The following is a 15,469-nucleotide window of genomic DNA, read 5'->3' as shown; positions in this document are numbered from 1 at the left end:
GTTTAAGCTACCCAACAATATTAACTGTTGTTAAACATGGCAAGAGGTGAAGCATAATATAAACTATACCATCTAAACAATTTAAATGGGGCCGGATATAAAAACAACAAATCCGGTAAATCCCCATATGCATTTAGCAATTTAATGCAACAACAAGTTTAAACATTTTAAATGTTGTTATCATGATGCGGATGACATATACAAGTTTTATGCAATTTTATGAAAATGTTGACATGAGCATGTTATGAAGCATTTGGTCACCATGGCGGAACAAAAAGGGTGCCACGGCGGCGAAACAAAAATGGTGCCACGGCAACATTCCGGTCCCGGTAACTCATGGAGATACCGGTGCAAAAGGAGGCGTGCGGATGTGCGGAACATGCTAGAGATGGTGGGGTGATCCCGGTTACCGGGTTCCCACGGTTCATCGGCATGACGAACGAGGAGGAACGTGCATGAAGCAAACGGGCACGATGCAAACATAGGGTGCATCTCATACAACACATGCATACAGTCCACGGACGACGTCTCGGGGTTATACCTTTGAAGCGTGCATTCGGGGCGGAACGCGTTCGTAGTGGAAGTAGTCGTTCACAGAGCGGTCATCGTCGGAAGTAGAGGAAGTAGTCGTTCAAGCGTCCAATGGTAATAGTACTCGGTCGTTTCGAAGAGGTACTTGGGGTCATTCGAACTTGCCGATCTCGTCATCTCGAAGGGGTACTTGACGTTCTTAGCGATTCCGAAGATGAGGTAGAGGTACACTTGTTGTAGGGGTACTTGTCGGATCCACGACGACGGTAGAGGTACAAATGTTCTCGCGGTACTTGTCGGTCCAGTCTTGGTGTAGATGTACATCGCAAACGTAGTGGTACTCGCGGACTTCGGCGCCGGTAGTCGTACACGGTTCGTAGGGGTACTTGGCGTTCTTGGTGATTCCGAAGAAGGCGGTAGATGTACTCGGCGAATCCACAAGGCGTGCACGGGTCGAAGTGGAACTCTTGACAAAATCCACGGGACTGACTTGGCATGCAACAAGCACGGCGCGATGGGCATGAAGTGCGGCGCTGGTTCTCTGCTCCAACGAAGCAGAACGACGGGCGAGCGGGCGGCCGACCTGGTGTCTTAGAGCAGCGTGGAAAGGCGGTGGTGAGCGACCGGATCGGAGGCAGAGGAGGTCACGGGAAGCTGGTCCGGTGGGATCCGGGCGAAGGAGGGCCGACCTGGGCGCAGGTCGCCGGATCGGGAGGCGATGGGCCTCGGCAGACCCGAGCAGAGCCAGGAGGAGGAGGTCGCGGGCGACGAGAGGGTGCAGTAGTTGCTGTTGCTATCGGTGGCGACGAACTTGGAGGCGGGGCGGCGTGCAGAGCTGCGTGAAGGAGAGGCGGGGCCATGGTAGGCCTCGTCGGCGGCGGAGCTAGGCTTCACCGGAGCAGGGGGGCCTCGGGCGTCATGGGGCAGCGCTTGGAGCTCGGGGCAGAGGAGGAGGAGAGGCGCGGGACGAGGACGAGGCAGGAGGTCGCGCGAGGTGGAGGAGGAAGGGCGAGGCCGCGGCGCTGATGAGGTGGTGGTGCTCACGGGCGGACGAAGCAGGGAGGCACGATGGAGGTCGTCGACGCGGAGAAGTAGCAGGCGAGGCGCGGCCATGGCAGGACCCGACGGATCCGGACGGGGCGGCGCTGGAGGGCGACGCGAGGCAGAGAGTGGAGGGAGGAAGAGACGAGGGGGACCGAGCGGGACTGCGAGCGAGAGAGGTGGGGATCGGGCGATGGGTGCGAGCGATGCGGCGCTGGAGGGAGGACGAGGGAGATGGAGATCGAGCGGAGGGGAGGCTAGGGTTAGGTAGCGGCGTGGCCGGGCCTTGGGCCTAGGGAGACTGGGCCGGCCTGGTGGGGAGGGGAATGGCCAGAGGCCTGGCTGGGTCTCTCCCTCACTCTAATGAAAAATAAAATAGAACAGAGAAAAGAAAGAAAAGAAAGAGAGGTTAGGGGAAGAAGTAGGACATGGGGATAATTTTCCCGGACTCACAAAAATATGCTCGTTCCAAGAAAAATAGAAAGGCCATGATTGAAAGATTTAAATTCAAACTCATTTGAATTTAATTCAAATGGGTTTGAACGGAAGTGAGGGTTTGGGAAGGTCCAAAAAATGTTCGGATTTTTGGTGGAGCTCCGGAAAATGATGAAATAAATATTGGCAAGGTTGGAGACCAAACTTGAAGCAGAAAAGGAACGAAATTATTTTGTAAGTGTGTTTTGGTGATTCCAAAAATGGAATATTTTATAATATAGCTCCCTAAATATCGGGAGGGTATGTTATAAAGAGAAGTCACCATGTGAGTTCCCTCGGTTTAAATGGATCGAAAAATCCATACAATTTATTTAGTTGAGGTTTTAAAAATTAATGATATGATGGCATGATGCGATGCAAAGAGATGACATGATGCAATGCAACAAGCAAATAAAACACACTGCGAAACTCGGAATAGCTGGAAGTCTTCTGGAGCGTCGGTCTCGGGGCGTTACACATATCGTAGTGGTGCTTAGGCGAAGCCCTGCGTCGGTAGCAACATCATCACCGTCATCACGCCGTCATGCTGACGAAACTCTCCCGTGAAGCTCTGCTGGATCGGACTTCGTGGGACGTCATCGAGCTGAACGTGTGCTGAACTTGGAGGTGTCGTACATTCGGTACTTGGATCGGTCGGATCGTGAAGACGTACAACTACATCAACCGCGTTGTGCTAATGCTTACGCTTTCGGTCTACGAGGGTACGTGGACTCACTCTCCCCGCTTGTTGCTATGCATGACCATGATCTTGCGTGTTCGTAGGAATTTTTTTGAAATTACTACGTTCCCCAACATACAGAGAGATATAAGGATTTATAAAAATGATTAGCCAATACCTTTAGCTCAGCTGGATTGGAGATCTCCACTCATAGAGTGTTCTGAAGTGCTTGGATCATATTCTTCTTGCGCCGAAGACTAGCTCGAAAATGGAAAAACTTTGTGTTTTTGTCTCCCGCCGAAAGCCATTCAACCCTAGCTCTCTGCCGCCACATTATCTCCTCCCTGTAGTACATCTCTATCAACTTCTCATTAATTTTGTGCGTGACCTGTAGTGGTCTCTGTACCCACTCGTGAGTACCTACATCCATCTCCAGAAGTAGGGGGCGTTATCTGATGTCACCCCCGTTATGTGTGTGACCTCAGCCAGCAAAAATTTGGCCAGCCATGACAAATTAGCGAGAGCTCTGTCAAGTCTACACCATGTATAACTTCCCCTTGTTACCTTCTTCTCAAAAGTACAAAAATTGCCTTTGTATCCCAGGTCAAGCAACATGCAAACGTCAAGGACGTCTCTGAAGGCTGGGATCTGGGCGTTGCTGCATTGGCCAACTCCTTGATGTTCATCTGGATGTTAAACCTCATTGAAATCACCCAAACAAAGCCAAGGAAGATCGCTCAAAGTGCTAATGTTTTTCAAAGTTGTCCATGTGTGATGCCTCATATGCATTTGTGCCTCCCCATAGACGCAAGTCATCCTCCACTTCTCTGCATCTTGTTCCTCAACAGACACATCAAGATGATAAACAGAATAACCAAGAATTTCAACCTTTATTGAATTATTCCAAAACAAGCCTATGCCACCACTCCTACCTCGACTACTAACAGCATAAGAGTTATCAAAACCCAATGTTCAGCCAATGTTTCTACCCTAGCACCTTCAATTTGAGTTTCAACGACGCACAACAGGTAGGGGTATATTGCCTCGTGAAATCGTGAAGTTCACGGACTCTCGCCGCTTTACCCGCACCACGACAGTTCCAACAAAATATATTCATTGGGCCCGGCGGCGCTCCTCGAAGGATCCCGCCAACGATGAGACAATCTTGCCAAGATCGCTACTTTTCTGCAAAGCATCTGCTGCTGCATCTATTTTGGCCCTCTTCATGTCTTGTTTGCTGCTCATACTCAAGGGATCAGTAGGGGTGTGACGACCCACAAGTATAGGGGATCTATCATAGTCCTTTTGATAAGTAAGAGTGTCGAACCTAACGAGGAGCAGAAGAAAATGACAAGCAGTTTTCAGTAAGGTACTCTCTGCAAGCACTGAAATTGTAGGTAATAGATAGTTTTGTCATAAGATAATTTGTAACAGGTAACAAGCAATGAAAGTAAATAAAGTGCAGCACGGTGGCCCAATCCTTTTTGTAGCAAAGGATAAGCCTGGACATTTTCTTATAATGAGAAAAGCGCTCCCAAGGACACATGGGAATTATCGTCAAGCTAGTTTTCATCACGCTCATATGATTCACGTTCGGTACTTTGATAATTTCAGATGTGGGTGGATCAGTGCTTGGGTACTACCCTTTCTTGGACAAGCATCCCACTTATGATTAACCCCTATTGCAAGCATCCGCAACTACAAAAGAAGTATTAAGGTAAACCCATTGTTGAGGAAATTGTTAACTGGTAGCTGCTCGGTTGGCTGGTGAGTAGGGGATTAATCGGCTAATCGGCAAGTTAGTCAGCCATTTAATCAATTATTTGGACGATTTATCGGTTTATAGGCTACTCGGTGACCCTAAGAGTAGGGATTTATCGCCAAGTTAACTGGTTAATCGGATGAATTCTTGAACAGGGTAAACCTAACCATAGCATGAAACTAGTGGATCCAAATCAGCCCCTTACGAAGCAACGCATAAACTAGGATTAAGCTTATGTCACTCTAGCAACCCATCATCTACTTATTACTTCCCAATGCCCTCCTCTAGGCCCAAATAATGGTGAAGTGTCATGTAGTCGACGTTCACATAACACCACTAGAGGAGAGACAACATACATCTCATCAAAATATCGAACGAATACCAAACTCACATGACTACAAATAGCAAGACTTTATCCATGTCCTTAGGAACAAACGTAACTACTCACAAAGCATATTCATGTTCATAATCAAAGGAGTATTAATATGCATTAAGGATCTGAACATATGATCTTTCACCAAGTAAACCAATTAGCATCAACTACAAGGAGTAATCAACACTACTAGTAACCCACAGGTACCAATTTGTGGTTTTGATACAAGATTGGATACAAGAGATGAACTAGGGTTTTGAGAGGAGATGGTGCTGGTGAAGATTTTGAAAGAGATTGCCCCCCTCCCAATGAGAGGATCATTGGTGATGATGATGATGATGATTTCCCCCTCCTGGAGGGAAGTTTCCCCGGCAGAACAGCTCTGACGGAGCCCTAGATTGGTTCCGCCTCGTGGCGGTGGAGTTTCATCCCGTAAGCTTGCTTATGATTTTTTCCAGGGTGAAAGCCTTCATATAGCGGAAGATGGGCACCGGAGGGCCACCAGGGGGCCTAGGAGACAGGGGGCGCGCCCAGTAGGGGGGGCGCCCCCCACCCTCCTGGCCTGGGTGTGGGCCCCCTCTGGTATTTTCTTCGCTCAATAATTCTTATTAATTCCAAAAGTGACTTCCGTGGAGTTTTAGGATTTTTGGAGCTGTGCAGAATAGATTTCCAATATTTGCTCCTTCTCCAACCAGAATCCCAGCTGCCAGCATTCTCCCTCTTCATGATAAACCTTGTAAAATAAGAGAGAAAAGCCGTAAATATTGTGACATAATGTGTAATAACAGCCCATAATGCAATAAATATTGATATAAAAGCATGATGCAAAATGGACGTATCAACTCCCCCAAGCTTAGACCTCACTTGTCCTCAAGCGGAAGCCGATATCAAAAAATATGTCCACATGTTTAGAGGTAGAGGTGTCGATAAAAATAAAATACGGACATGAGGGCATCATGATCATTCTTATAACAACAACGTATATATATTTTGTCATATGATTTCTCATGCTCAAGTAACAATCTATTCACAATGCCAAGTATGGATCATAAACTTTATTGAGAACTAACAAACTATAATCTCGGTCGTTGAGGCAATTGCATTTTATCATAACATCAGAAAGAGTCAAGAATAGAGCTTTTCAGCAAGTCCACATACTCAACTATCATATAGTCTTCTACAATTGCTAACACTCACGCAATACTTATGGTTATGGAGTTTTAGTCGGACACTGAGAAAGATACGGGCTTATAGTTTCGCCTCCCAACGTATTCACCTTTGGGTGATGTCAACAATAATAGTTCATGCTAACTTACATCCAATTGGATATATATATCAGGATCTTTCCAACATGAGGTGCTTGCCAAAGGATAAAATGAAAAAGGGAATGGTGAAGATCACCTTGACTCTTGCATAAGGTAAAAAAACATAAAGTGAAAGATAGGCCCTTCGCAGAGGGAAGCAGAGGTTGTCATGTGCTTTTAGGGTTGGATGCACAAAATCTTAATGCGAAAGAACGTCACTTCATATTGCCACTTGTTATATGGACCTTTATTATGCAGTCCGTCGCTTTTATTACTTCCATATCACACGATCGTATAAAGCTTATTTTCTCCACACTAATAAGTCATACATATTTAGAGAGCAATTTTTATTGCTTGCAACATGACAACTTACTTGAAGGATCTTACTCAATCCATAGGTAGGTATGGTGGACTCTCATGGCAAAAACTGGGTTTAAGGATATTTGGAAGCACAAGTAGTATCTCTACTTGGTGCAAGGAATTTGGATAGCATGAGGGGGAAAGGCAAGCTCAACATGTTAGGAAGATCCATGACAATATACTTTAACTGAGATGTGAGAAAACATAAACCATTGTCCAAGATCCATGACAATATACTTTAACTGAGATGGTTGTCTTCCTTGTCCAACATCAACTCTTTAGCATGTCATACTTAATGAGTGCTCACAATCACAAAACATGTCCAAGATAGTATATTTATATGTGAAAACCTCTCTTTCCTTATTACTTCCTATTAATTGCAACGATGACCAAAACTACATTTGTCAACTCTAAACAACTTTTATGCCTCATACTCTTTATATGTGAAGTCATTACTATTCATAAGATCAATATGAACTATTTTATTTCTTTTTATTCTTTCTACTTTCTCAAGATCATAGCAAGATATCAAAGCCCTTGACTCAACACTAATCTTTCTTATAGATAGCTCATGGACTCGATTACAAAAAGAGATCACAAAGCAAAACTCAAAACGAATTCATACCAAAGCCTTATTCTACTAGATTAAGATATTACTAAAAGGATCGAACTAAGAAAAGCGGTAAAGATAGGAGTGTGATGGTGATACGATACCGTGGCACCTCCCCCAAGTTTGGCAGTTGCCAAGGGGAGTGCCCTATACCCATGTGATTATGTCCTCGGAGGTGATGAAGGTGGTGATGATGATGGTGGATAATCGCACATCGAGCGTAAAAGCTCCTCCAACTTGCGAATAATGCCCTTGAGTCCGACGATATGATCCTTCAACAAAATATTTTCCTATGTGAGATACTTGTTTTGTATCCAAGCTAACTCAATCATCTTGAAAGCTTCAATCTCAGTTGGAGTAAAGAGGTTAGGTAGAGGTTGAGCGATGTCTTCTTCTTCCACCGCCGGAGCTTGATCCTCCATGGCCTTCTTGATCCCTTCATCCTTGTTGATCTCCTCGGGTTCTTCTCTTTTCAGCTCTATCTTCAATAGCCAAGCATCTTTGTCTTCATTGTTGAAGGAGGGCGACGTGATGATGCTCTAGATCTGCCAGAAAAATAGCTCGAAATGGAAATAGAGGATTTTTGCGTGATACGGTGGTCAAAACCTTTGGGAGATTATATAATGATTTTTTATCGACCAAAAGAAGTAACGTGCAAGAAAACGGGGTCCGGGAGGCACACGAGGTTCCCACGAGATAGGGGGGCGCCCAGTAAGGGTGGGCACGCCCTCCACCCTCGTGGTGGCCTCGTGTCCTTCCCGGATTACTTCTTGCTTTCCAAAATTCTTAAATATTCCAAAACGGAGAAAAATTGCCATTAGAATTGTTTTGGCGTCGGTTTACTTACCGTACCACATACCTATTCCTTTTTGGAGTCTGAAACGTTCTGGAAAGTGTCTCTTATGTATTCCTCCGGGGTTATGTCTCAATAATATTAGTTTCAACATTTATAGGATTACCTGAGATATAATGTTTGATTCTTTGACCGTTCACCACCCTTGGACTTGTGCCTTCGAAGTTGTTAATTTTTATGGCACTAGAACGATAGACCTCCTCGATAACGTAAGGACCTTCCCACTTAGAGAGAAGTTTTCCTGCAAAAAAAATCTTAAACGAGAGTTGAATAGCAACACATAATCACCTACGTTAAACTCACGCTTTTGTATTCTTTTGTCATGCCATCTTTTAACTTTTTCTTTGAATAGCTTGGTGTTCTCGTAGGCCTGGGTTCTCCATTCATCAAGTGAGCTAATATCAAATAACCTCTTCTCACCGGCAAGTTTGAAGTCATAGTTGAGCTCTTTAATCGCCCAATATGCCTTATGTTCAAGTTCAAGAGGTAAGTGACAAGCTTTTCCATAAACCATCTTATACGGGGACATACCCATAGGATTTTTATATGCAGTTCTATAGGCCCATAATGCATCATCAAGTTTCTTGGACCAATTCTTTCTAGATCTATTAATAGTCTTTTGCAAAATTAATTTGAGCTCTCTGTTGCTCAACTCTACTTGACCACTAAACTGCGGGTGATAAGGAGATGCAGTTCTATGATTAACATCATACTTAGCAAGTATCTTACGAAAAACACCATGAATAAAATGTGAACCACCATCAGTCATAAGATATCTAGGGACTCCCAACTTCGGAAAAATAACTTTTGAAAGCATCTTAATAGAGGTGTTATGATCAACACTACTAGTTGGAATAGCTTCTACCCACTTAGTAACGTAATCAACAGCAACTAAAATATGTGTGTAACCATTAGAGGCAGGAAACGGTCCCATATAATCAAAGACCCAAACATCAAATGGTTCAATAACAAGAGAATAATTCCTAGGCATTTCTTGACGTCTACTAATGTTACCAATTCTTTGACATACATCACAAGACAAGAGAAACTTACGGGCATCCTTGAAGAGAGTAGGCCAATAAAAACCGGATTGCAATACCTTATGTGCAGTTCTATCTCCAGCGTGGTGTCCTCCATATGATTCGGAGTGACACTTGCATAGGATCTGTTCCTGTTCATGCTCAGGTACACAACGTCTAATAACACCATCTACTCCTTCTTTGTAAAGGTGTGGGTCATCCTAGAAGTAATGTCTTAAATCATAAAAGAACTTTTTGTTTTGCTGGTATGTGAAACTAGGTGGTATAAATTTAGCAACAATGTAATTAGCATAATCAGCATAACATGGAGCAGTACGGGAAGCATTAGTGACCGCTAATTGTTCATTAGGAAAGCTATCATCAATAGGTAGTGGGTCATCAAGAACATTCTCTAGTCTAGACAAGTTGTATGCAACGGGGTTCTCAGCTCCCTTTGTATCGATAATATGCAAATCTAATTCTTGGAGCAAGAGAACCCATCTAATAAGTCTAGGCTTAGCATCTTTCTTTTCCATAAGATATTTAATAGCAGCATGATCAGTGTGAATAGTAACTTTAGAATCAACAATATAAGGTCTGAACTTATCACAAGCAAATACAACTGCTAAGAACTCTTTTTCAGCAGTAGCATAATTTCTCTGGGCAGTGTCAAGAGTTTTACTAGCATACGGGATAACATTCAATTTCTTATCAACTCTTTGCCCTAGAACAACACCTACAACATAATCACTAGCATCACACATAATTTCAAAAGGTAAATTCCAATCAGGTGGCTGAACAATAGGTGCGGTGATCAAAGCTTTATTAAGTATTTCAAATGCTTCAACACAATCATCATCAAAGACAAAAGGAATATATTTTTGCAATAAATTAGTCAGAGGCCTAGAGATTTTAGAAAAGTCCTTAATGAACCTCCTATAAAAACCGGCCTGACCAAGGAAACTTCTTATACCTTTAATGTCCTTGGGACATGGCATCTTTTCAATAGCATCAACTTTAGCTTTGTCAACTTCGATACCTCTCTCAGAAATCCTATGCCCCAATACAATGCCTTCATTAACCATAAAGTGACACTTTTCCCAATTTAAGAGGAGACTAGTGTCTTCACATCTCTACAAAACTCGATCAAGGTTCCTCAAGCAATCATCAAAAGAGGATCCATAAACGGAGAAGTCATCCATGAATACCTCACAAATCTTTTCACAAATATCAGAGAATATAGACATCATGCATCTTTGAAAGGTAGCAGGTGCATTACATAAACCAAAAGGCATACGTCTATAAGCAAAAGTACCGAAAGGGCAAGTAAAAGTAGTTTTTGATTGATCCTCCACCGATACAGGTATTTGAGACAAACCAGAATAACCATCTAGAAAGCAGAAATGTGTATGTTTGGATAGTCTTTCTAGCATTTTATCAATAAAACACAAAGGGTAATGATCTTTCTTAGTAGCTTTATTTAATTTACGGAAATCAATTATCATCCTATAACCTGTAATAATTCTTTGCGGGATCAATTCATCTTTATCATTAGGAATGATAGTAATACCTCCCTTTTTAGGAACGCAATGGACAGGACTTACCCAATCACTATCATCAACGGGATAAATTATACCTGCCTCCAGGAGCTTTAGTATCTCCTTTCTTACCACTTCTTTCATTTTAGGATTTAACCGTCGTTGAGGATCTCTAACTGGTTTGGCATCTTTCTCCAATTTAATTTTGTGTTGACATAGAGTGGGACTAATGCCCTTAAGATCATCCAGAGTATATCCAATAGCAGCATGGTGCTTCTTCAGAGTTTTCAATAATCTTTCCTCTTCTTGCTCTGAAAGGTTAGCACTAATAATAACAGGATATATTTTCTTTTCATCAAGGTAAGCATATTTGAGATTATCAGGTAATGGTTTGATCTCAAACACGGGATCACCCTTGGGTGGAGGGGGATCCCCTAGGATTGCAACAGGCAAGTTGTGTTTCAGAATAGGACCCTGTTGAAGGAATACTTCATCTATTTCCCTTCTTTCATTCATAAAAATATTATTTTCATGGTCTAGCAAATATTGTTCTAACGGATCAGTAGGAGGCACGACAATAGAAGCAAGACCAATAATCTCATCCTTACTAGGTGATTCTTTATCACGGGGTTGTCTACAAAACTTAGAAAAAATTAAACTCATGAGACATATCCCCTAAGCCTATTGTAACAATATCCTTTTCACAATCAATCCTAGCATTAACAGTTTTCAAGAAGGGTCGACCAAATATAATGGGACAAAAGTCATCTTGTGGGGAACCAAGAACAAGAAAATCAACAGGACATTTAACTTTCCCACACAAGACTTCGACATCTCTGTATCCCTATTGGCAAGCTTAATAGTAACATCAATACCTTCTAACTCAGGTGGTACAATATCATGCATAATTTCTTTATATAAGGAAAAGGGTATTGCACTAGCACTAGCACCCATATCACATAAGCCATGATAACAATGATCTCCTATTTTAACAGAAATAATAGGCATGCCTACAACAGGTTTATGTATCTTAGCATCGGGTCTAGCAATATTAGCAGTTTCACCACAGAAATAAATAACATGCCCATCTACATTATCATCCAAGAGATCTTTAAATATAGCATTACTAGGTTCAACTTTGATTTGCTCAGGGTGTGTGTAAGTTCTAGTATTACTCTTACGAACAATAGTTGAAGCTTTAGCATGATCCTTCATCCTAACAGGAAAAGGTGGTTTCTCAACATAAGTAGTAGGAACAATAGCATCATTGTAAGTGATAGTCTTTTCTTCAACTGTAATGGGTGCAACTACATTTACTTCAGTGGGAGGACTATATTTAAACCACTTCTCCTTAGGGAGATCAACATGAGTAGAAAAAGATTCACAAAAAGCAGCTACTATCTTAGAGTCAAGTCCATATTTAGCGCTAAATCCACGAAAAGCATCGATATCCATAAAATATTTAACACAATCAAACTTAGGTGTTATACCTGACTCCTTACCATCGTCGGAACCCCAATCTTAAGAGTTGCGTTTAATTCTTTCCAATAAATCCCACTTGAATTCAGTAGTCTTCAGCATATAAGAACCAACACAGGAAGTATCGAGCATGCTGCGATCATTGAGAGAAAGTCGAGCATCATTTTTTTGAATAATCATATCTCTTGAGAGCTCATGATTGGGGCATGAATATAACATTGACTTAAGCCTCCCCCAAGCTTGAGCGATGCTTTCTCCTTCGCGAGGCCAAAAATTATATATGTAATTACGATCACGATGAACAAGATGCATAGGATATAACTTCTGGTGAAATTCCAACTTCAATCGTTTATAGTTCCAAGATCCAGTATCATCACATAGCCTATACCATGTCAATGCATCTCCCTTCAAAGATAAAGGGAGGACCTTCCTTTTGCCAACATCATCGGGAATACCTACAAGCTTAAATAATCCACAAACTTCATCCACAAAGATAAGGTGTAAATCGGGATGCAATGTTCCATCTCCTGCAAAGGGATTAGCTAGTAGTTTCTCTATCATACCCGAAGGAATCTCAAAGTAAACATTTTCAGTAGGTTCAGTAGGTTGAGGAGAAACTCTTTGCTCTATTGGTTGGGGCGAGAATACCGCGAACAAGCCCCTCAAAGGATTAGTTTCCATAGTAACAAGTGACAGAAAATTTCAGCACACTATATAAATGTTTCCTTACCAAGTTGCACTCACCAAAGGCACTTCACTCCCCGGCAACGGCGCCAGAAAAGAGGCTTGATGACCCACAAGTATAGGGGATCTATCGTAGTCCTTTCGATAAGTAAGAGTGTCGAACCCAACGAGGACCAGAAGGAAATGATAAGCGGTTTTCAGTAAGGTATTCGCTGCAAGCACTGAAATTGTAGGTAATAGATAGTTTTGTGATAAGATAATTTGTAACAGGTAACAAGCAATGAAAGTAAATAAAGTGCAGCAAGGTGGACCAATCCTTTTTATAGGAAAGGACAAGCCTAGACAATTTCTTATAATGAGAAAAGCGCTCCCGAGGACACATGGGAATTATCATCAAGCTAGTTTTCATCACGCTCATATGATTCGCGTTCGGTACTTTGATAATTTGATATGTGGGTGGACCGGTGCTTGGGTACTTCCCTTTCTTGGACAAGCATCCCACTTACAATTAAACCCTATTGCAAGCATCCGCAACTACAAAAGAAGTATTAAGGTAAACCTAACCATAGCATGAAACTAGTGGATCCAAATCAGCCCCTTACGAAGCAACGCATAAACTAGGGTTTAAGCTTCTGTCACTCTAGGAACCCATCATCTACTTATTACTTCCCAATGCCTTCCTCTAGGCCCAAATAATGGTGAAGTGTCATGTAGTCGACGTTCACATAACACCACTAGAGGAGAGACAACATACATCTCATCAAAATATCGACCGAATACCAAATTCACATGACTACTAATAGCAAGACTTCACCCATGTCCTCAGGAACAAATGTAAGTACTCACAAAGCATATTCATGTTCATAATCAGAGGAGTATTAATATGCATTAAGCATCTGAACATATGATCTTTCACTAAGTAAACCAATTAGCATCAACTACAAGGAGTAATCAACACTACTAGCAACCCATAGGTACCAATTTGTGGTTTTGATACAAGATTGGATACAAGAGATGAACTAGGGTTTTGAGAGGAGGTGGTGCTGGTGAACATGTTGATGGTGTTTGACCCCCTCCCGATGAGAGGATTGTTGGTGATGACGATGATGATGATTTTCCCCTCCAGGAGGAAAGTTTCCCCGGTAGAACAGCTCCGGGCGGCGGAGTTTCATTCCGTAAGCTTGCTTATGATTTTTTCCAGGGTGAAAGCCTTCATATAGCGGAAGATGGGCACTGGAGGGCCACCAGGGGGCCCAATAGACAGGGGGCGCACCTAGTAGGGGGGCGCCCCCACCCTGCTGGCCTGGGTATGGGCCCCCTATGGTATTTTCTTCGCTCAATAATTCTTATTAATTCCAAAAGTGACTTCCGTGGAGTTTCTGGATTTTTGGAGCTGTGCAGAATACATTTCCAATATTTGCTTATTTTCCAGCCAGAATCCCAGCTGCCAGCATTCTCCCTCTTCATGATAAACCTTGTAAAATAAGAGAGAAAAGCCATAAGTATTGTGACATAATGTGTAATAACAGCCCATAATGCAATAAATATTGATATAAAAGCATGATGCAAAATGGACGTATCAGGGTGATGGTAGCGCAAGGGTCGTTCCCTTTCCTCCTGCACCAGGCACATTATGACTTGATTGCGGCACTTGTTGCATGTGTGTCTTCTTCCTGACATAGTCTACATCTGACATGTTTGTATCAGTTTTGGAGGTATAATCCTCCTTCCCTTCACTTCCCGCATCTTGATGAGAAAAATTCTAGTTTCTCCGAGCTCCACGGCCTTCTCTTTGGCCTCCCCTCCGGCCTCAGCCCCCACCGGGACCCTGTCCAGTGCGCATGGACCAGGAAGCTCTAAGGTCTTTGAAAACCAATGCTGTTGGAGGGTGGATTCCACTGCCATGCTCTTTGAAAAGGTGTCCAAGCTTACCACAGACCGCACACCAGTCTAGAAGCTTCTCATATTTAACACTATAGGTTTGGCGCTTTCCATCCCTAATCACAGAAATTGCATTCTTCAAAAGCTTGTTGACATCAATCTGGACCCAGACCCGATGGAAGTTTCCCACAAAGTAATGCGATTGTGGTTCTGCATATAAGACTTCTCCAACCTTTTGAGCTAGATATGGCACCATATGAGCATACAGAGGCAGGACATCATGAATCTGCAGCCAGACCTTGATAGTGTCAAGTTGAACTATTGATGGTTTTGCCAAACCATCATATGGTTTCAGAATAGCGACGTCTCCCCGGAAGTTCCATGGACCATCGTGGGTTACTCTCTCCCAATCTCCCAAACATGAGAACTGGGCTGTGTATAGATTATCCTCAAGAGGTTTGAACTGGACCTCCTGAGCTAGATCCCATGACGCTCTCATATTTTTAAAGAACCAATATTGGCTATATGATTTGGGCGTGTGCACCCTGACCAAAGCAATCTAGCGTGCCGCCTCCGGTGGCACCTCTTCCTCATCAAACACCACATCGTCCAGGTCCTCCTGTCGAAGACCTAGCTCCCACATCAGTGCTGTTACGTCGTCCATCTCGGAGGGCTCTGCTGAGCATGATCCCGAAGCTCCATCCGACGCCATGGAAAACCTCAAACCCTAATCCGATTAGAACACCGGGCCTTGTAGATCCCCTAGAGCCCCTCCCTCCCCAGTCCCACCTGGACTAGGGACACTGCCGTACCCCCGCTCGAAGAGAGAGGGCCGGGAGACACAACAGAGGTAGGGAAGAAAACGATCTCAACGACGGCAA

This window comes from Triticum dicoccoides, chromosome 6B (genome assembly GCF_002162155.2).
Source record: "Triticum dicoccoides isolate Atlit2015 ecotype Zavitan chromosome 6B, WEW_v2.0, whole genome shotgun sequence".
Taxonomy (NCBI): Eukaryota; Viridiplantae; Streptophyta; class Magnoliopsida; order Poales; family Poaceae; genus Triticum; species Triticum dicoccoides.
Note: the sequence above shows the minus strand (reverse complement) of the source record.